At 51.2% G+C, this 20,825-nt stretch overlaps 17 non-coding genes across 17 annotated transcripts; all 17 read left to right on the top strand.

Annotated features, from left to right (window-relative positions):
• The first annotated feature begins 950 nt into the window (after positions 1–950).
• On the top strand, positions 951–1,069 carry LOC126311594 (5S ribosomal RNA). Its single transcript, XR_007554722.1, has one exon. It is a non-coding gene; the product is annotated as a 5S ribosomal RNA (ribosomal RNA).
• Positions 1,070–2,133: 1,064 nt separating this feature from the next.
• On the top strand, positions 2,134–2,252 carry LOC126311610 (5S ribosomal RNA). The gene has a single exon (XR_007554737.1). It is a non-coding gene; the product is annotated as a 5S ribosomal RNA (ribosomal RNA).
• Positions 2,253–3,316: 1,064 nt separating this feature from the next.
• Positions 3,317–3,435, top strand: LOC126311595 (5S ribosomal RNA). Its single transcript, XR_007554723.1, has one exon. It is a non-coding gene; the product is annotated as a 5S ribosomal RNA (ribosomal RNA).
• A 1,064-nt stretch (positions 3,436–4,499) lies between these two features.
• Positions 4,500–4,618, top strand: LOC126311511 (5S ribosomal RNA). Its single transcript, XR_007554647.1, has one exon. It is a non-coding gene; the product is annotated as a 5S ribosomal RNA (ribosomal RNA).
• A 1,062-nt stretch (positions 4,619–5,680) lies between these two features.
• On the top strand, positions 5,681–5,799 carry LOC126311547 (5S ribosomal RNA). Its single transcript, XR_007554679.1, has one exon. It is a non-coding gene; the product is annotated as a 5S ribosomal RNA (ribosomal RNA).
• Positions 5,800–6,861: 1,062 nt separating this feature from the next.
• LOC126311414 (5S ribosomal RNA) lies at positions 6,862–6,980 on the top strand. Its single transcript, XR_007554558.1, has one exon. It is a non-coding gene; the product is annotated as a 5S ribosomal RNA (ribosomal RNA).
• Positions 6,981–8,042: 1,062 nt separating this feature from the next.
• Positions 8,043–8,161, top strand: LOC126311596 (5S ribosomal RNA). Its single transcript, XR_007554724.1, has one exon. It is a non-coding gene; the product is annotated as a 5S ribosomal RNA (ribosomal RNA).
• Positions 8,162–9,225: 1,064 nt separating this feature from the next.
• LOC126311548 (5S ribosomal RNA) lies at positions 9,226–9,344 on the top strand. Its single transcript, XR_007554680.1, has one exon. It is a non-coding gene; the product is annotated as a 5S ribosomal RNA (ribosomal RNA).
• A 1,061-nt stretch (positions 9,345–10,405) lies between these two features.
• Positions 10,406–10,524, top strand: LOC126311583 (5S ribosomal RNA). Its single transcript, XR_007554712.1, has one exon. It is a non-coding gene; the product is annotated as a 5S ribosomal RNA (ribosomal RNA).
• A 1,062-nt stretch (positions 10,525–11,586) lies between these two features.
• Positions 11,587–11,705, top strand: LOC126311505 (5S ribosomal RNA). Its single transcript, XR_007554641.1, has one exon. It is a non-coding gene; the product is annotated as a 5S ribosomal RNA (ribosomal RNA).
• A 1,062-nt stretch (positions 11,706–12,767) lies between these two features.
• LOC126311605 (5S ribosomal RNA) lies at positions 12,768–12,886 on the top strand. The gene has a single exon (XR_007554732.1). It is a non-coding gene; the product is annotated as a 5S ribosomal RNA (ribosomal RNA).
• Positions 12,887–13,948: 1,062 nt separating this feature from the next.
• Positions 13,949–14,067, top strand: LOC126311506 (5S ribosomal RNA). The gene has a single exon (XR_007554642.1). It is a non-coding gene; the product is annotated as a 5S ribosomal RNA (ribosomal RNA).
• Positions 14,068–15,129: 1,062 nt separating this feature from the next.
• Positions 15,130–15,248, top strand: LOC126311507 (5S ribosomal RNA). The gene has a single exon (XR_007554643.1). It is a non-coding gene; the product is annotated as a 5S ribosomal RNA (ribosomal RNA).
• Positions 15,249–16,309: 1,061 nt separating this feature from the next.
• LOC126311570 (5S ribosomal RNA) lies at positions 16,310–16,428 on the top strand. The gene has a single exon (XR_007554700.1). It is a non-coding gene; the product is annotated as a 5S ribosomal RNA (ribosomal RNA).
• Positions 16,429–17,490: 1,062 nt separating this feature from the next.
• LOC126311508 (5S ribosomal RNA) lies at positions 17,491–17,609 on the top strand. Its single transcript, XR_007554644.1, has one exon. It is a non-coding gene; the product is annotated as a 5S ribosomal RNA (ribosomal RNA).
• Positions 17,610–18,671: 1,062 nt separating this feature from the next.
• LOC126311601 (5S ribosomal RNA) lies at positions 18,672–18,790 on the top strand. The gene has a single exon (XR_007554728.1). It is a non-coding gene; the product is annotated as a 5S ribosomal RNA (ribosomal RNA).
• A 1,064-nt stretch (positions 18,791–19,854) lies between these two features.
• Positions 19,855–19,972, top strand: LOC126311616 (5S ribosomal RNA). The gene has a single exon (XR_007554742.1). It is a non-coding gene; the product is annotated as a 5S ribosomal RNA (ribosomal RNA).
• The last annotated feature ends 853 nt before the right edge of the window (positions 19,973–20,825 follow it).

The following is a 20,825-nucleotide window of genomic DNA, read 5'->3' on the forward strand; positions in this document are numbered from 1 at the left end:
TAAGATGCGAAATTACAGTAATGAACTCAGTTTGAGCAAGAATGCGCCAAGGAAGGGTGGTAGGAACTCCTTGAAAGTAACGAAACACTGCGAATCGACAGATGTGCACTTGAAATGCGTCAGAGCGCTAAATTCCAAAAACTAAGTAATTAAATAAAAAACTAAAAAAACAGAAAATCAACTGTTCTGGTACGATCACCGACGATAAGCAACAACGTTAGTATTCGGATCGGTGACCGCCAGGGAACTCTGGAAAAGAGGGCTGGCAGGGGTAGCCAAAAAATGAAGACAGACAAAGTGTCTCTAGAAATAACAAGAGTATGACACGACAGGACTGTTCTGAAATACGCCAGGGCTTATAGTTTTGTAGCAGTGCACAATTGCATATTTGTAAACAAAAATTTATCTTTCGCCGCTAGAAGAGATGGATGCTTTGTCGAACCGCCTGTGTCTTGTGTCCGTGTTTTCGCACCTTTCCACGGCACGGCACAGCGCTGCACTAGTAGCTCCGAACGGCCGCACACGGCGCCTCGGACACGCCGGTCAGTCCGGCGCCAGTCTCGCAGATATTTCTCGTGTTTGTGCTGTCATATGGACCACGACCCGAGCGGCAGCGAGCGGCAGTCGAGCAAAGTCGGGACAAGTCGGGACAGAAGTGGACAGCCGAGAATGCACCGTGCGAATTAAGCAAATATCTGGAAGCGCGACGCGTGTCAGGCAGGTGAGAACGCTTCCCTCGGTCCAGCAGGACACTGCCACACCCCGCGCAGTCCACCCGCCGCCCGGCCGCGCGCAAGACCTGCGCTGGATAACAATAACAAGGTGCGTCTCCCGCGAGTGTCGAGGTGGAAGGACGTGCTTTGCGTCAAATGTGCCACCGAAAATGGCGATTGCGTGTGTTGGGAGGAGAGGCGAAGGCTTCTTCTGCCGTGCGGCTACAGTATAAGGACGCCAACGGCCATACCATGTTGAATACACTGGTTCTCGTCCGATCACCGAAGTTAAGCAACATCGGGCCCGGTTAATACTTGGATGGGTGACCGCCTGGGAACACCGGGTGCTGTTGGCTCTCTCTCTCTTCTTTTAAATTTCATGTCACTACACCTGGCAGCCCTCTTTTCATACTAACTCTCAGGTGCGACAAAGATGCTCCCACAAGCATTTTAAACTACTGTATTAAACGTAAGATGCGAAATTACAGTAATGAACTCAGTTTGAGCAAGAATGCGCCAAGGAAGGGTGGTAGGAACTCCTTGAAAGTAACGAAACACTGCGAATCGACAGATGTGCACTTGAAATGCGTCAGAGCGCTAAATTCCAAAAACTAAGTAATTAAATAAAAAACTAAAAAAACAGAAAATCAACTGTTCTGGTACGATCACCGACGATAAGCAACAACGTTAGTATTCGGATCGGTGACCGCCAGGGAACTCTGTAAAAGAGGGCTGGCAGGGGTAGCCAAAAAATGAAGACAGACAAAGTGTCTCTAGAAATAACAAGAGTATGACACGACAGGACTGTTCTGAAATACGCCAGGGCTTATAGTTTTGTAGCAGTGCACAATTGCATATTTGTAAACAAAAATTTATCTTTCGCCGCTAGAAGAGATGGATGCTTTGTCGAACCGCCTGTGTCTTGTGTCCGTGTTTTCGCACCTTTCCACGGCACGGCACAGCGCTGCACTAGTAGCTCCGAACGGCCGCACACGGCGCCTCGGACACGCCGGTCAGTCCGGCGCCAGTCTCGCAGATGTTTCTCGTGCTTGTGCTGTCATATGGACCACGACCCGAGCGGCAGCGAGCGGCAGTCGAGCAAAGTCGGGACAAGTCGGGACAGAAGTGGACAGCCGAGAATGCACCGTGCGAATTAAGCAAATATCTGGAAGCGCGACGCGTGTCAGGCAGGTGAGAACGCTTCCCTCGGTCCAGCAGGACACTGCCACACCCCGCGCAGTCCACCCGCCGCCCGGCCGCGCGCAAGACCTGCGCTGGATAACAATAACAAGGTGCGTCTCCCGCGAGTGTCGAGGTGGAAGGACGTGCTTTGCGTCAAATGTGCCACCGAAAATGGCGATTGCGTGTGTTGGGAGGAGAGGCGAAGGCTTCTTCTGCCGTGCAGCTACAGTATAAGGACGCCAACGACCATACCATGTTGAATACACTGGTTCTCGTCCGATCACCGAAGTTAAGCAACATCGGGCCCGGTTAATACTTGGATGGGTGACCGCCTGGGAACACCGGGTGCTGTTGGCTCTCTCTCTCTTCTTTTAAATTTCATGTCACTACACCTGGCAGCCCTCTTTTCATACTAACTCTCAGGTGCGACAAAGATGCTCCCACAAGCATTTTAAACTACTGTATTAAACGTAAGATGCGAAATTACAGTAATGAACTCAGTTTGAGCAAGAATGCGCCAAGGAAGGGTGGTAGGAACTCCTTGAAAGTAACGAAACACTGCGAATCGACAGATGTGCACTTGAAATGCGTCAGAGCGCTAAATTCCAAAAACTAAGTAATTAAATAAAAAACTAAAAAAACAGAAAATCAACTGTTTTGGTACGATCACCGACGATAAGCAACAACGTTAGTATTCGGATCGGTGACCGCCAGGGAACTCTGTAAAAGAGGGCTGGCAGGGGTAGCCAAAAAATGAAGACAGACAAAGTGTCTCTAGAAATAACAAGAGTATGACACGACAGGACTGTTCTGAAATACGCCAGGGCTTATAGTTTTGTAGCAGTGCACAATTGCATATTTGTAAACAAAAATTTATCTTTCGCCGCTAGAAGAGATGGATGCTTTGTCGAACCGCCTGTGTCTTGTGTCCGTGTTTTCGCACCTTTCCACGGCACGGCACAGCGCTGCACTAGTAGCTCCGAACGGCCGCACACGGCGCCTCGGACACGCCGGTCAGTCCGGCGCCAGTCTCGCAGATGTTTCTCGTGCTTGTGCTGTCATATGGACCACGACCCGAGCGGCAGCGAGCGGCAGTCGAGCAAAGTCGGGACAAGTCGGGACAGAAGTGGACAGCCGAGAATGCACCGTGCGAATTACGCAAATATCTGGAAGCGCGACGCATGTCAGGCAGGTGAGAACGCTTCCCTCGGTCCAGCAGGACACTGCCACACCCCGCGCAGTCCACCCGCCGCCCGGCCGCGCGCAAGACCTGCGCTGGATAACAATAACAAGGTGCGTCTCCCGCGAGTGTCGAGGTGGAAGGACGTGCTTTGCGTCAAATGTGCCACCGAAAATGGCGATTGCGTGTGTTGGGAGGAGAGGCGAAGGCTTCTTCTGCCGTGCGGCTACAGTATAAGGACGCCAACGGCCATACCATGTTGAATACACTGGTTCTCGTCCGATCACCGAAGTTAAGCAACATCGGGCCCGGTTAATACTTGGATGGGTGACCGCCTGGGAACACCGGGTGCTGTTGGCTCTCTCTCTCTTCTTTTAAATTTCATGTCACTACACCTGGCAGCCCTCTTTTCATACTAACTCTCAGGTGCGACAAAGATGCTCCCACAAGCATTTTAAACTACTGTATTAAACGTAAGATGCGAAATTACAGTAATGAACTCAGTTTGAGCAAGAATGCGCCAAGGAAGGGTGGTAGGAACTCCTTGAAAGTAACGAAACACTGCGAATCGACAGATGTGCACTTGAAATGCGTCAGAGCGCTAAATTCCAAAAACTAAGTAATTAAATAAAAAACTAAAAAAACAGAAAATCAACTATTCTGGTACGATCACCGACGATAAGCAACAACGTTAGTATTCGGTACGGTGACCGCCAGGGAACTCTGGAAAAGAGGGCTGGCAGGGGTAGCCAAAAAATGAAGACAGACAAAGTGTCTCTAGAAATAACAAGAGTATGACACGACAGGACTGTTCTGAAATACGCCAGGGCTTATAGTTTTGTAGCAGTGCACAATTGCATATTTGTAAACAAAAATTTATCTTTCGCCGCTAGAAGAGATGGATGCTTCGTCGAACCGCCTGTGTCTTGTGTCCGTGTTTTCGCACCTTTCCACGGCACGGCACAGCGCTGCACTAGTAGCTCCGAACGGCCGCACACGGCGCCTCGGACACGCCGGTCAGTCCGGCGCCAGTCTCGCAGATGTTTCTCGTGCTTGTGCTGTCATATGGACCACGACCCGAGCGGCAGCGAGCGGCAGTCGAGCAAAGTCGGGACAAGTCGGGACAGAAGTGGACAGCCGAGGATGCACCGTGCGAATTACGCAAATATCTGGAAGCGCGACGCGTGTCAGGCAGGTGAGAACGCTTCCCTCGGTCCAGCAGGACACTGCCACACCCCGCGCAGTCCACCCGCCGCCCGGCCGCGCGCAAGACCTGCGCTGGATAACAATAACAAGGTGCGTCTCCCGCGAGTGTCGAGGTGGAAGGACGTGCTTTGCGTCAAATGTGCCACCGAAAATGGCGATTGCGTGTGTTGGGAGGAGAGGCGAAGGCTTCTTCTGCCGTGCGGCTACAGTATAAGGACGCCAACGGCCATACCATGTTGAATACACCGGTTCTCGTCCGATCACCGAAGTTAAGCAACATCGGGCCCGGTTAGTACTTGGATGGGTGACCGCCTGGGAACACCAGGTGCTGTTGGCTCTCTCTCTTCTTTTAAATTTCATGTCACTACACCTGGCAGCCCTCTTTTCATACTAACTCTCAGGTGCGACAAAGATGCTCCCACAAGCATTTTAAACTACTGTATTAAACGTAAGATGCTAAATTACAGTAATGAACTCAGTTTGAGCAAGAACGCGCCAAGGAAGGGTGGTAGGAACTCCTTGAAAGTAACGAAACACTGCGAATCGACAGATGTGCACTTGAAATGCGTCAGAGCGCTAAATTCCAAAAACTAAGTAATTAAATAAAAAACTAAAAAAACAGAAAATCAACTGTTCTGGTACGATCACCGACGATAAGCAACTACGTTAGTATTCGGATCGGTGACCGCCAGGGAACTCTGGAAAAGAGGGCTGGCAGGGGTAGCCAAAAAATGAAGACAGACAAAGTGTCTCTAGAAATAACAAGAGTATGACACGACAGGACTGTTCTGAAATACGCCAGGGCTTATAGTTTTGTAGCAGTGCACAATTGCATATTTGTAAACAAAAATTTATCTTTCGCCGCTAGAAGAGATGGATGCTTTGTCGAACTGCCTGTGTCTTGTGTCCGTGTTTTCGCACCTTTCCACGGCACGGCACAGCGCTGCACTAGTAGCTCCGAACGGCCGCACACGGCGCCTCGGACACGCCGGTCAGTCCGGCGCCAGTCTCGCAGATATTTCTCGTGCTTGTGCTGTCATATGGACCACGACCCGAGCGGCAGCGAGCGGCAGTCGAGCAAAGTCGGGACAAGTCGGGACAGAAGTGGACTGCCGAGAATGCACCGTGCGAATTAAGCAAATATCTGAAAGCGCGACGCGTGTCAGGCAGGTGAGAACGCTTCCCTCGGTCCAGCAGGACACTGCCACACCCCGCGCAGTCCACCCGCCGCCCGGCCGCGCGCAAGACCTGCGCTGGATAACAATAACAAGGTGCGTCTCCCGCGAGTGTCGAGGTGGAAGGACGTGCTTTGCGTCAAATGTGCCACCGAAAATGGCGATTGCGTGTGTTGGGAGGAGAGGCGAAGGCTTCTTCTGCCGTGCGGCTACAGTATAAGGACGCCAACGTCCATACCATGTTGAATACACCGGTTCTCGTCCGATCACCGAAGTTAAGCAACATCGGGCCCGGTTAGTACTTGGATGGGTGACCGCCTGGGAACACCAGGTGCTGTTGGCTCTGTCTCTTCTTTTAAATTTCATGTCACTACACCTGGCAGCCCTCTTTTCATACTAACTCTCAGGTGCGACAAAGATGCTCCCACAAGCATTTTAAACTACTGTATTAAACGTAAGATGCGAAATTACAGTAATGAACTCAGTTTGAGCAAGAATGCGCCAAGGAAGGGTGGTAGGAACTCCTTGAAAGTAACGAAACACTGCGAATCGACAGATGTGCACTTGAAATGCGTCAGAGCGCTAAATTCCAAAAACTAAGTAATTAAATAAAAAACTAAAAAAACAGAAAATCAACTGTTCTGGTACGATCACCGACGATAAGCAACAACGTTAGTATTCGGTACGGTGACCGCCAGGGAACTCTGGAAAAGAGGGCTGGCAGGGGTAGCCAAAAAATGAAGACAGACAAAGTGTCTCTAGAAATAACAAGAGTATGACACGACAGGACTGTTCTGAAATACGCCAGGGCTTATAGTTTTGTAGCAGTGCACAATTGCATATTTGTAAACAAAAATTTATCTTTCGCCGCTAGAAGAGATGGATGCTTTGTCGAACTGCCTGTGTCTTGTGTCCGTGTTTTCGCACCTTTCCACGGCACGGCACAACGCTGCACTAGTAGCTCCGAACGGCCGCACACGGCGCCTCGGACACGCCGGTCAGTCCGGCGCCAGTCTCGCAGATATTTCTCGTGCTTGTGCTGTCATATGGACCACGACCCGAGCGGCAGCGAGCGGCAGTCGAGCAAAGTCGGGACAAGTCGGGACAGAAGTGGACAGCCGAGAATGCACCGTGCGAATTAAGCAAATATCTGGAAGCGCGACGCGTGTCAGGCAGGTGAGAACGCTTCCCTCGGTCCAGCAGGACACTGCCACACCCCGCGCAGTCCACCCGCCGCCCGGCCGCGCGCAAGACCTGCGCTGGATAACAATAACAAGGTGCGTCTCCCGCGAGTGTCGAGGTGGAAGGACGTGCTTTGCGTCAAATGTGCCACCGAAAATGGCGATTGCGTGTGTTGGGAGGAGAGGCGAAGGCTTCTTCTGCCGTGCGGCTACGGTATAAGGACGCCAACGGCCATACCATGTTGAATACACCGGTTCTCGTCCGATCACCGAAGTTAAGCAACATCGGGCCCGGTTAGTACTTGGATGGGTGACCGCCTGGGAATACCGGGTGCTGTTGGCTCTCTCTCTTCTTTTAAATTTCATGTCACTACACCTGGCAGCCCTCTTTTCATACTAACTCTCAGGTGCGACAAAGATGCTCCCACAAGCATTTTAAACTACTGTATTAAACGTAAGATGCGAAATTACAGTAATGAACTCAGTTTGAGCAAGAATGCGCCAAGGAAGGGTGGTAGGAACTCCTTGAAAGTAACGAAACACTGCGAATCGACAGATGTGCACTTGAAATGCGTCAGAGCGCTAAATTCCAAAAACTAAGTAATTAAATAAAAAACTAAAAAAACAGAAAATCAACTGTTCTGGTACGATCACCGACGATAAGCAACAACGTTAGTATTCGGATCGGTGACCGCCAGGGAACTCTGTAAAAGAGGGCTGGCAGGGGTAGCCAAAAAATGAAGACAGACAAAGTGTCTCTAGAAATAACAAGAGTATGACACGACAGGACTGTTCTGAAATACGCCAGGGCTTATAGTTTTGTAGCAGTGCACAATTGCATATTTGTAAACAAAAATTTATCTTTCGCCGCTAGAAGAGATGGATGCTTTGTCGAACCGCCTGTGTCTTGTGTCCGTGTTTTCGCACCTTTCCACGGCACGGCACAGCGCTGCACTAGTAGCTCCGAACGGCCGCACACGGCGCCTCGGACACGCCGGTCAGTCCGGCGCCAGTCTCGCAGATATTTCTCGTGCTTGTGCTGTCATATGGACCACGACCCGAGCGGCAGCGAGCGGCAGTCGAGCAAAGTCGGGACAAGTCGGGACAGAAGTGGACAGCCGAGAATGCACCGTGCGAATTAAGCAAATATCTGGAAGCGCGACGCGTGTCAGGCAGGTGAGAACGCTTCCCTCGGTCCAGCAGGACACTGCCACACCCCGCGCAGTCCACCCGCCGCCCGGCCGCGCGCAAGACCTGCGCTGGATAACAATAACAAGGTGCGTCTCCCGCGAGTGTCGAGGTGGAAGGACGTGCTTTGCGTCAAATGTGCCACCGAAAATGGCGATTGCGTGTGTTGGGAGGAGAGGCGAAGGCTTCTTCTGCCGTGCGGCTACAGTATAAGGACGCCAACGGCCATACCATGTTGAATACACTGGTTCTCGTCCGATCACCGAAGTTAAGCAACATCGGGCCCGGTTAATACTTGGATGGGTGACCGCCTGGGAACACCGGGTGCTGTTGGCTCTCTCTCTCTTCTTTTAAATTTCATGTCACTACACCTGGCAGCCCTCTTTTCATACTAACTCTCAGGTGCGACAAAGATGCTCCCACAAGCATTTTAAACTACTGTATTAAACGTAAGATGCGAAATTACAGTAATGAACTCAGTTTGAGCAAGAATGCGCCAAGGAAGGGTGGTAGGAACTCCTTGAAAGTAACGAAACACTGCGAATCGACAGATGTGCACTTGAAATGCGTCAGAGCGCTAAATTCCAAAAACTAAGTAATTAAATAAAAAACTAAAAAAACAGAAAATCAACTGTTCTGGTACGATCACCGACGATAAGCAACAACGTTAGTATTCGGATCGGTGACCGCCAGGGAACTCTGGAAAAGAGGGCTGGCAGGGGTAGCCAAAAAATGAAGACAGACAAAGTGTCTCTAGAAATAACAAGAGTATGACACGACAGGACTGTTCTGAAATACGCCAGGGCTTATAGTTTTGTAGCAGTGCACAATTGCATATTTGTAAACAAAAATTTATCTTTCGCCGCTAGAAGAGATGGATGCTTTGTCGAACCGCCTGTGTCTTGTGTCCGTGTTTTCGCACCTTTCCACGGCACGGCACAGCGCTGCACTAGTAGCTCCGAACGGCCGCACACGGCGCCTCGGACACGCCGGTCAGTCCGGCGCCAGTCTCGCAGATGTTTCTCGTGCTTGTGCTGTCATATGGACCACGACCCGAGCGGCAGCGAGCGGCAGTCGAGCAAAGTCGGGACAAGTCGGGACAGAAGTGGACAGCCGAGAATGCACCGTGCGAATTACGCAAATATCTGGAAGCGCGACGCATGTCAGGCAGGTGAGAACGCTTCCCTCGGTCCAGCAGGACACTGCCACACCCCGCGCAGTCCACCCGCCGCCCGGCCGCGCGTAAGACCTGCGCTGGATAACAATAACAAGGTGCGTCTCCCGCGAGTGTCGAGGTGGAAGGACGTGCTTTGCGTCAAATGTGCCACCGAAAATGGCGATTGCGTGTGTTGGGAGGAGAGGCGAAGGCTTCTTCTGCCGTGCGGCTACAGTATAAGGACGCCAACGTCCATACCATGTTGAATACACCGGTTCTCGTCCGATCACCGAAGTTAAGCAACATCGGGCCCGGTTAGTACTTGGATGGGTGACCGCCTGGGAACACCAGGTGCTGTTGGCTCTCTCTCTTCTTTTAAATTTCATGTCACTACACCTGGCAGCCCTCTTTTCATACTAACTCTCAGGTGCGACAAAGATGCTCCCACAAGCATTTTAAACTACTGTATTAAACGTAAGATGCGAAATTACAGTAATGAACTCAGTTTGAGCAAGAATGCGCCAAGGAAGGGTGGTAGGAACTCCTTGAAAGTAACGAAACACTGCGAATCGACAGATGTGCACTTGAAATGCGTCAGAGCGCTAAATTCCAAAAACTAAGTAATTAAATAAAAAACTAAAAAAACAGAAAATCAACTGTTCTGGTACGATCACCGACGAAAGCAACAACGTTAGTATTCGGTACGGTGACCGCCAGGGAACTCTGGAAAAGAGGGCTGGCAGGGGTAGCCAAAAAATGAAGACAGACAAAGTGTCTCTAGAAATAACAAGAGTATGACACGACAGGACTGTTCTGAAATACGCCAGGGCTTATAGTTTTGTAGCAGTGCACAATTGCATATTTGTAAACAAAAATTTATCTTTCGCCGCTAGAAGAGATGGATGCTTCGTCGAACCGCCTGTGTCTTGTGTCCGTGTTTTCGCACCTTTCCACGGCACGGCACAGCGCTGCACTAGTAGCTCCGAACGGCCGCACACGGCGCCTCGGACACGCCGGTCAGTCCGGCGCCAGTCTCGCAGATGTTTCTCGTGCTTGTGCTGTCATATGGACCACGACCCGAGCGGCAGCGAGCGGCAGTCGAGCAAAGTCGGGACAAGTCGGGACAGAAGTGGACAGCCGAGAATGCACCGTGCGAATTACGCAAATATCTGGAAGCGCGACGCGTGTCAGGCAGGTGAGAACGCTTCCCTCGGTCCAGCAGGACACTGCCACACCCCGCGCAGTCCACCCGCCGCCCGGCCGCGCGCAAGACCTGCGCTGGATAACAATAACAAGGTGCGTCTCCCGCGAGTGTCGAGGTGGAAGGACGTGCTTTGCGTCAAATGTGCCACCGAAAATGGCGATTGCGTGTGTTGGGAGGAGAGGCGAAGGCTTCTTCTGCCGTGCGGCTACAGTATAAGGACGCCAACGGCCATACCATGTTCAATACACCGGTTCTCGTCCGATCACCAAAGTTAAGCAACATCGGGCCCGGTTAGTACTTGGATGGGTGACCGCCTGGGAACACCAGGTGCTGTTGGCTCTCTCTCTTCTTTTAAATTTCATGTCACTACACCTGGCAGCCCTCTTTTCATACTAACTCTCAGGTGCGACAAAGATGCTCCCACAAGCATTTTAAACTACTGTATTAAACGTAAGATGCTAAATTACAGTAATGAACTCAGTTTGAGCAAGAATGCGCCAAGGAAGGGTGGTAGGAACTCCTTGAAAGTAACGAAACACTGCGAATCGACAGATGTGCACTTGAAATGCGTCAGAGCGCTAAATTCCAAAAACTAAGTAATTAAATAAAAAACTAAAAAAACAGAAAATCAACTGTTCTGGTACGATCACCGACGATAAGCAACAACGTTAGTATTCGGATCGGTGACCGCCAGGGAACTCTGGAAAAGAGGGCTGGCAGGGGTAGCCAAAAAATGAAGACAGACAAAGTGTCTCTAGAAATAACAAGAGTATGACACGACAGGACTGTTCTGAAATACGCCAGGGCTTATAGTTTTGTAGCAGTGCACAATTGCATATTTGTAAACAAAAATTTATCTTTCGCCGCTAGAAGAGATGGATGCTTCGTCGAACCGCCTGTGTCTTGTGTCCGTGTTTTCGCACCTTTCCACGGCACGGCACAGCGCTGCACTAGTAGCTCCGAACGGCCGCACACGGCGCCTCGGACACGCCGGTCAGTCCGGCGCCAGTCTCGCAGATGTTTCTCGTGCTTGTGCTGTCATATGGACCACGACCCGAGCGGCAGCGAGCGGCAGTCGAGCAATGTCGGGACAAGTCGGGACAGAAGTGGACAGCCGAGAATGCACCGTGCGAATTACGCAAATATCTGGAAGCGCGACGCGTGTCAGGCAGGTGAGAACGCTTCCCTCGGTCCAGCAGGACACTGCCACACCCCGCGCAGTCCACCCGCCGCCCGGCCGCGCGCAAGACCTGCGCTGGATAACAATAATAAGGTGCGTCTCCCGCGAGTGTCGAGGTGGAAGGACGTGCTTTGCGTCAAATGTGCCACCGAAAATGGCGATTGCGTGTGTTGGGAGGAGAGGCGAAGGCTTCTTCTGCCGTGCGGCTACAGTATAATGACGCCAACGGCCATACCATGTTGAATACACCGGTTCTCGTCCGATCACCGAAGTTAAGCAACATCGGGCCCGGTTAGTACTTGGATGGGTGACCGCCTGGGAACACCGGGTGCTGTTGGCTCTCTCTCTTCTTTTAAATTTCATGTCACTACACCTGGCAGCCCTCTTTTCATACAAACTCTCAGGTGCGACAAAGATGCTCCCACAAGCATTTTAAACTACTGTATTAAACGTAAGATGCTAAATTACAGTAATGAACTCAGTTTGAGCAAGAATGCGCCAAGGAAGGGTGGTAGGAACTCCTTGAAAGTAACGAAACACTGCGAATCGACAGATGTGCACTTGAAATGCGTCAGAGCGCTAAATTCCAAAAACTAAGTAATTAAATAAAAAACTAAAAAAACAGAAAATCAACTGTTCTGGTACGATCACCGACGATAAGCAACAACGTTAGTATTCGGATCGGTGACCGCCAGGGAACTCTGGAAAAGAGGGCTGGCAGGGGTAGCCAAAAAATGAAGACAGACACAGTGTCTCTAGAAATAACAAGAGTATGACACGACAGGACTGTTCTGAAATACGCCAGGGCTTATAGTTTTGTAGCAGTGCACAGTTGCATATTTGTAAACAAAAATTTATCTTTCGCCGCTAGAAGAGATGGATGCTTTGTCGAACCGCCTGTGTCTTGTGTCCGTGTTTTCGCACCTTTCCACGGCACGGCACAGCGCTGCACTAGTAGCTCCGAACGGCCGCACACGGCGCCTCGGACACGCCGGTCAGTCCGGCGCCAGTCTCGCAGATGTTTCTCGTGCTTGTGCTGTCATATGGACCGCGACCCGAGCGGCAGCGAGCGGCAGTCGAGCAAAGTCGGGACAAGTCGGGACAGAAGTGGACAGCCGAGAATGCACCGTGCGAATTACGCAAATATCTGGAAGCGCGACGCGTGTCAGGCAGGTGAGAACGCTTCCCTCGGTCCAGCAGGACACTGCCACACCCCGCGCAGTCCACCCGCCGCCCGGCCGCGCGCAAGACCTGCGCTGGATAACAATAACAAGGTGCGTCTCCCGCGAGTGTCGAGGTGGAAGGACGTTCTTTGCGTCAAATGTGCCACCGAAAATGGCGATTGCGTGTGTTGGGAGGAGAGGCGAAGGCTTCTTCTGCCGTGCGGCTACAGTATAAGGACGCCAAAGGCCATGCCATGTTGAATACACCGGTTCTCGTCCGATCACCGAAGTTAAGCAACATCGGGCCCGGTTAGTACTTGGATGGGTGACCGCCTGGGAACACCGGGTGCTGTTGGCTCTCTCTCTTCTTTTAAATTTCATGTCACTACACCTGGCAGCCCTCTTTTCATACTAACTCTCAGGTGCGACAAAGATGCTCCCACAAGCATTTTAAACTACTGTATTAAACGTAAGATGCGAAATTACAGTAATGAACTCAGTTTGAGCAAGAATGCGCCAAGGAAGGGTGGTAGGAACTCCTTGAAAGTAACGAAACACTGCGAATCGACAGATGTGCACTTGAAATGCGTCAGAGCGCTAAATTCCAAAAACTAAGTAATTAAATAAAAAACTAAAAAAACAGAAAATCAACTGTTCTGGTACGATCACCGACGATAAGCAACAACGTTAGTATTCGGATCGGTGACCGCCAGGGAACTCTGGAAAAGAGGGCTGGCAGGGGTAGCCAAAAAATGAAGACAGACAAAGTGTCTCTAGAAATAACAAGAGTATGACACGACAGGACTGTTCTGAAATAAGCCAGGGCTTATAGTTTTGTAGCAGTGCACAATTGCATATTTGTAAACAAAAATTTATCTTTCGCCGCTAGAAGAGATGGATGCTTCGTCGAACTGCCTGTGTCTTGTGTCCGTGTTTTCGCACCTTTCCACGGCACGGCACAGCGCTGCACTAGTAGCTCCGAACGGCCACACACGGCGCCTCGGACACGCCGGTCAGTCCGGCGCCAGTCTCGCAGATGTTTCTCGTGCTTGTGCTGTCATATGGACCACGACCCGAGCGGCAGCGAGCGGCAGTCGAGCAAAGTCGGGACAAGTCGGGACAGAAGTGGACAGCCGAGAATGCACCGTGCGAATTACGCAAATATCTGGAAGCGCGACGCGTGTCAGGCAGGTGAGAACGCTTCCCTCGGTCCAGCAGGACACTGCCACACCCCGCGCAGTCCACCCGCCGCCCGGCCGCGCGCAAGACCTGCGCTGGATAACAATAACAAGGTGCGTCTCCCGCGAGTGTCGAGGTGGAAGGACGTGCTTTGCGTCAAATGTGCCACCGAAAATGGCGATTGCGTGTGTTGGGAGGAGAGGCGAAGGCTTCTTCTGCCGTGTGGCTAGAGTATAAGGACGCCAACGGCCATACCATGTTGAATACACCGGTTCTCGTCCGATCACCGAAGTTAAGCAACATCGGGCCCGGTTAGTACTTGGATGGGTGACCGCCTGGGAACACCGGGTGCTGTTGGCTCTCTCTCTTCTTTTAAATTTCATGTCACTACACCTGGCAGCCCTCTTTTCATACTAACTCTCAGGTGCGACAAAGATGCTCCCACAAGCATTTTAAACTACTGTATTAAACGTAAGATGCGAAATTACAGTAATGAACTCAGTTTGAGCAAGAATGCGCCAAGGAAGGGTGGTAGGAACTCCTTGAAAGTAACGAAACACTGCGAATCGACAGATGTGCACTTGAAATGCGTCAGAGCGCTAAATTCCAAAAACTAAGTAATTAAATAAAAAACTAAAAAAACAGAAAATCAACTGTTCTGGTACGATCACCGACGATAAGCAACAACGTTAGTATTCGGATCGGTGACCGCCAGGGAACTCTGGAAAAGAGGGCTGGCAGGGGTAGCCAAAAAATGAAGACAGACAAAGTGTCTCTAGAAATAACAAGAGTATGACACGACAGGACTGTTCTGAAATACGCCAGGGCTTATAGTTTTGTAGCAGTGCACAATTGCATATTTGTAAACAAAAATTTATCTTTCGCCGCTAGAAGAGATGGATGCTTTGTCGAACCGCCTGTGTCTTGTGTCCGTGTTTTCGCACCTTTCCACGGCACGGCACAGCGCTGCACTAGTAGCTCCGAACGGCCGCACACGGCGCCTCGGACACGCCGGTCAGTCCGGCGCCAGTCTCGCAGATGTTTCTCGTGCTTGTGCTGTCATATGGACCACGACCCGAGCGGCAGCGAGCGGCAGTCGAGCAAATTCGGGACAAGTCGGGACAGAAGTGGACAACCGAGAATGCACCGTGCGAATTACGCAAATATCTGGAAGCGCGACGCGTGTCAGGCAGGTGAGAACGCTTCCCTCGGTCCAGCAGGACACTGCCACACCCCGCGCAGTCCACCCGCCGCCCGGCCGCGCGCAAGACCTGCGCTGGATAACAATAACAAGGTGCGTCTCCCGCGAGTGTCGAGGTGGAAGGACGTGCTTTGCGTCAAATGTGCCACCGAAAATGGCGATTGCGTGTGTTGGGAGGAGAGGCGAAGGCTTCTTCTGCCGTGTGGCTAGAGTATAAGGACGCCAACGGCCATACCATGTTGAATACACCGGTTCTCGTCCGATCACCGAAGTTAAGCAACATCGGGCCCGGTTAGTACTTGGATGGGTGACCGCCTGGGAACACCGGGTGCTGTTGGCTCTCTCTCTTCTTTTAAATTTCATGTCACTACACCTGGCAGCCCTCTTTTCATACTAACTCTCAGGTGCGACAAAGATGCTCCCACAAGCATTTTAAACTACTGTATTAAACGTAAGATGCGAAATTACAGTAATGAACTCAGTTTGAGCAAGAATGCGCCAAGGAAGGGTGGTAGGAACTCCTTGAAAGTAACGAAACACTGCGAATCGACAGATGTGCACTTGAAATGCGTCAGAGCGCTAAATTCCAAAAACTAAGTAATTAAATAAAAAACTAAAAAAACAGAAAATCAACTGTTCTGGTACGATCACCGACGATAAGCAACAACGTTAGTATTCGGATCGGTGACCGCCAGGGAACTCTGGAAAAGAGGGCTGGCAGGGGTAGCCAAAAAATGAAGACAGACAAAGTGTCTCTAGAAATAACAAGAGTATGACACGACAGGACTGTTCTGAAATACGCCAGGGCTTATAGTTTTGTAGCAGTGCACAATTGCATATTTGTAAACAAAAATTTATCTTTCGCCGCTAGAAGAGATGGATGCTTTGTCGAACCGCCTGTGTCTTGTGTCCGTGTTTTCGCACCTTTCCACGGCACGGCACAGCGCTGCACTAGTAGCTCCGAACGGCCGCACACGGCGCCTCGGACACGCCGGTCAGTCCGGCGCCAGTCTCGCAGATGTTTCTCGTGCTTGTGCTGTCATATGGACCACGACCCGAGCGGCAGCGAGCGGCAGTCGAGCAAATTCGGGACAAGTCGGGACAGAAGTGGACAACCGAGAATGCACCGTGCGAATTACGCAAATATCTGGAAGCGCGACGCGTGTCAGGCAGGTGAGAACGCTTCCCTCGGTCCAGCAGGACACTGCCACACCCCGCGCAGTCCACCCGCCGCCCGGCCGCGCGCAAGACCTGCGCTGGATAACAATAACAAGGTGCGTCTCCCGCGAGTGTCGAGGTGGAAGGACGTGCTTTGCGTCAAATGTGCCACCGAAAATGTCGATTGCGTGTGTTGGGAGGAGAGGCGAAGGCTTCTTCTGCCGTGCGGCAGAGTATAAGGACGCCAACGTCCATACCATGTTGAATACACCGGTTCTCGTCCGATCACCGAAGTTAAGCAACATCGGGCCCGGTTAGTACTTGGATGGGTGACCGCCTGGGAACACCGGGTGCTGTTGGCTCTCTCTCTTCTTTTAAATTTCATGTCACTACACCTGGCAGCCCTCTTTTCATACTAACTCTCAGGTGCGACAAAGATGCTCCCACAAGCATTTTAAACTACTGTATTAAACGTAAGATGCGAAATTACAGTAATGAACTCAGTTTGAGCAAGAATGCGCCAAGGAAGGGTGGTAGGAACTCCTTGAAAGTAACGAAACACTGCGAATCGACAGATGTGCACTTGAAATGCGTCAGAGCGCTAAATTCCAAAAACTAAGTAATTAAATAAAAAACTAAAAAAACAGAAAATCAACTGTTCTGGTACGATCACCGACGATAAGCAACAACGTTAGTATTTGGATCGGTGACCGCCAGGGAACTCTGGAAAAGAGGGCTGGCAGGGGTAGCCAAAAAATGAAGACAGACAAAGTGTCTCTAGAAATAACAAGAGTATAACACGACAGGACTGTTCTGAAATACGCCAGGGCTTATAGTTTTGTAGCAGTGCACAATTGCATATTTGTAAACAAAAATTTATCTTTCGCCGCTAGAAGAGATGGATGCTTTGTCGAACCGCCTGTGTCTTGTGTCCGTGTTTTCGCACCTTTCCACGGCACGGCACAGCGCTGCACTAGTAGCTCCGAACGGCCGCACACGGCGCCTCGGACACGCCGGTCAGTCCGGCGCCAGTCTCGCAGATGTTTCTCGTGCTTGTGCTGTCATATGGACCACGACCCGAGCGGCAGCGAGCGGCAGTCGAGCAATGTCGGGACAAGTCGGGACAGAAGTGGACAGCCGAGAATGCACCGTGCGAATTACACAAATATCTGGAAGCGCGACGCGTGTCAGGCAGGTGAGAACGCTTCCCTCGGTCCAGCAGGACACTGCCACACCCCGCGCAGTCCACCCGCCGCCCGGCCGCGCGCAAGACCTGCGCTGGATAACAATAACAAGGTGCGTCTCCCGCGAGTGTCGAGGTGGAAGGACGTGCTTTGCGTCAAATGTGCCACCGAGTATGGCGATTGCGTGTGTTGGGAGGAGAGGCGAAGGCTTCTTCTGCCGTGCGGCTACAGTATAAGGACGCCAACGGCCATACCATGTTGAATACACCGGTTCTCGTCCGATCACCGAAGTTAAGCAACATCGGGCCCGGTTAGTACTTGGATGGGTGACCGCCTGGGAACACCGGGTGCTGTTGGCTCTCTCTCTTCTTTTAAATTTCATGTCACTACACCTGGCAGCCCTCTTTTCATACTAACTCTCAGGTGCGACAAAGATGCTCCCACAAGCATTTTAAACTACTGTATTAAACGTAAGATGCGAAATTACAGTAATGAACTCAGTTTGAGCAAGAATGCGCCAAGGAAGGGTGGTAGGAACTCCTTGAAAGTAACGAAACACTGCGAATCGACAGATGTGCACTTGAAATGCGTCAGAGCGCTAAATTCCAAAAACTAAGTAATTAAATAAAAAACTAAAAAAACAGAAAATCAACTGTTCTGGTACGATCACCGACGATAAGCAACAACGTTAGTATTCGGATCGGTGACCGCCAGGGAACTCTGGAAAAGAGGGCTGGCAGGGGTAGCCAAAAAATGAAGACAGACAAAGTGTCTCTAGAAATAACAAGAGTATGACACGACAGGACTGTTCTGAAATACGCCAGGGCTTATAGTTTTGTAGCAGTGCACAATTGCATATTTGTAAACAAAAATTTATCTTTCGCCGCTAGAAGAGATGGATGCTTTGTCGAACCGCCTGTGTCTTGTGTCCGTGTTTTCGCACCTTTCCACGGCACGGCACAGCGCTGCACTAGTAGCTCCGAACGGCCGCACACGGCGCCTCGGACACGCCGGTCAGTCCGGCGCCAGTCTCGCAGATGTTTCTCGTGCTTGTGCTGTCATATGGACCACGACCCGAGCGGCAGCGAGCGGCAGTCGAGCAAAGTCGGGACAAGTCGGGACAGAAGTGGACAGCCGAGAATGCACCGTGCGAATTACGCAAATATCTGGAAGCGCGACGCGTGTCAGGCAGGTGAGAACGCTTCCCTCGGTCCAGCAGGACACTGCCACACCCCGCGCAGTCCACCCGCCGCCCGGCCGCGCGCAAGACCTGCGCTGGATAACAATAACAAGGTGCGTCTCCCGCGAGTGTCGAGGTGGAAGGACGTGCTTTGCGTCAAATGTGCCACCGAAAATGGCGATTGCGTGTGTTGGGAGGAGAGGCGAAGGCTTCTTCTGCCGTGCGGCTACAGTATAAGGACGCCAACGGCCATGCCATGTTGAATACACCGGTTCTCGTCCGATCACCGAAGTTAAGCAACATCGGGCCCGGTTAGTACTTGGATGGGTGACCGCCTATGAACACCGGGTGCTGTTGGCTCTCTCTCTTCTTTTAAATTTCATGTCACTACACCTGGCAGCCCTCTTTTCATACTAACTCTCAGGTGCGACAAAGATGCTCCCACAAGCATTTTAAACTACTGTAAATTAAACGTAAGATGCCAAATTACAGTAATGAACTCAGTTTGAGCAAGAATGCGCCAAGGAAGGGTGGTAGGAACTCCTTGAAAGTAACGAAACACTGCGAATCGACAGATGTGCACTTGAAATGCGTCAGAGCGCTAAATTCCAAAAACTAAGTAATTAAATAAAAAACTAAAAAAACAGAAAATCAACTGTTCTGGTACGATCACCGACGATAAGCAACAACGTTAGTATTCGGATCGGTGACCGCCAGGGAACTCTGGAAAAGAGGGCTGGCAGGGGTAGCCAAAAAATGAAGACAGACAAAGTGTCTCTAGAAATAACAAGAGTATGACACGACAGGACTGTTCTGAAATACGCCAGGGCTTATAGTTTTGTAGCAGTGCACAATTGCATATTTGTAAACAAAAATTTATCTTTCGCCGCTAGAAGAGATGGATGCTTTGTCGAACCGCCTGTGTCTTGTGTCCGTGTTTTCGCACCTTTCCACGGCACGGCACAGCGCTGCACTAGTAGCTCCGAACGGCCGCACACGGCGCCTCGGACACGCCGGTCAGTCCGGCGCCAGTCTCGCAGATGTTTCTCGTGCTTGTGCTGTCATATGGACCACGACCCGAGCGGCAGCGAGCGGCAGTCGAGCAAAGTCGGGACAAGTCGGGACAGAAGTGGACAGCCGAGAATGCACCGTGCGAATTACGCAAATATCTGGAAGCGCGACGCGTGTCAGGCAGGTGAGAACGCTTCCCTCGGTCCAGCAGGACACTGCCACACCCCGCGCAGTCCACCCGCCGCCCGGCCGCGCGCTAGACCTGCGCTGGATAACAATAACAAGGTGCGTCTCCCGCGAGTGTCGAGGTGGAAGGACGTGCTTTGCGTCAAATGTGCCACCGAAAATGGCGATTGCGTGTGTTGGGAGGAGAGGCGAAGGCTTCTTCTGCCGTGCGGCTACAGTATAAGGACGCCAACGGCCATGCCATGTTGAATACACCGGTTCTCGTCCGATCACCGAAGTTAATAACATCGGGCCCGGTTAGTACTTGGATGGGTGACCGCCTGGGAACACCGGGTGCTGTTGGCTCTCTCTCTTCTTTTAAATTTCATGTCACTACACCTGGCAGCCCTCTTTTCATACTAACTCTCAGGTGCGACAAAGATGCTCCCACAAGCATTTTAAACTACTGTATTAAACGTAAGATGCGAAATTACAGTAATGAACTCAGTTTGAGCAAGAATGCGCCAAGGAAGGGTGGTAGGAACTCCTTGAAAGTAACGAAACACTGCGAATCGACAGATGTGCACTTGAAATGCGTCAGAGCGCTAAATTCCAAAAACTAAGTAATTAAATAAAAAACTAAAAAAACAGAAAATCAACTGTTCTGGTACGATCACCGACGATAAGCAACAACGTTAGTATTCGGATCGGTGACCGCCAGGGAACTCTGGAAAAGAGGGCTGGCAGGGGTAGCCAAAAAATGAAGACAGACAAAGTGTCTCTAGAAATAACAAGAGTATGACACGACAGGACTGTTCTGAAATACGCCAGGGCTTATAGTTTTGTAGCAGTGCACAATTGCATATTTGTAAACGAAAATTTATCTTTCGCCGCTAGAAGAGATGGATGCTTTGGCGAACCGCCTGTGTCTTGTGTCCGTGTTTTCGCACCTTTCCACGGCACGGCACAGCGCTGCACTAGTAGCTCCGAACGGCCGCACACGGCGCCTCGGACACGCCGGTCAGTCCGGCGCCAGTCTCGCAGATGTTTCTCGTGCTTGTGCTGTCATATGGACCACGACCCGAGCGGCAGCGAGCGGCAGTCGAGCAAAGTCGGGACAAGTCGGGACAGAAGTGGACAGCCGAGAATGCACCGTGCGAATTACGCAAATATCTGGAAGCGCGACGCGTGTCAGGCAGGTGAGAACGCTTCCCTCGGT

The sequence above is a fragment of the Schistocerca gregaria genome, unplaced genomic scaffold, assembly GCF_023897955.1.
Source record: "Schistocerca gregaria isolate iqSchGreg1 unplaced genomic scaffold, iqSchGreg1.2 ptg000431l, whole genome shotgun sequence".
Classification (NCBI taxonomy): Eukaryota; Metazoa; Arthropoda; class Insecta; order Orthoptera; family Acrididae; genus Schistocerca; species Schistocerca gregaria.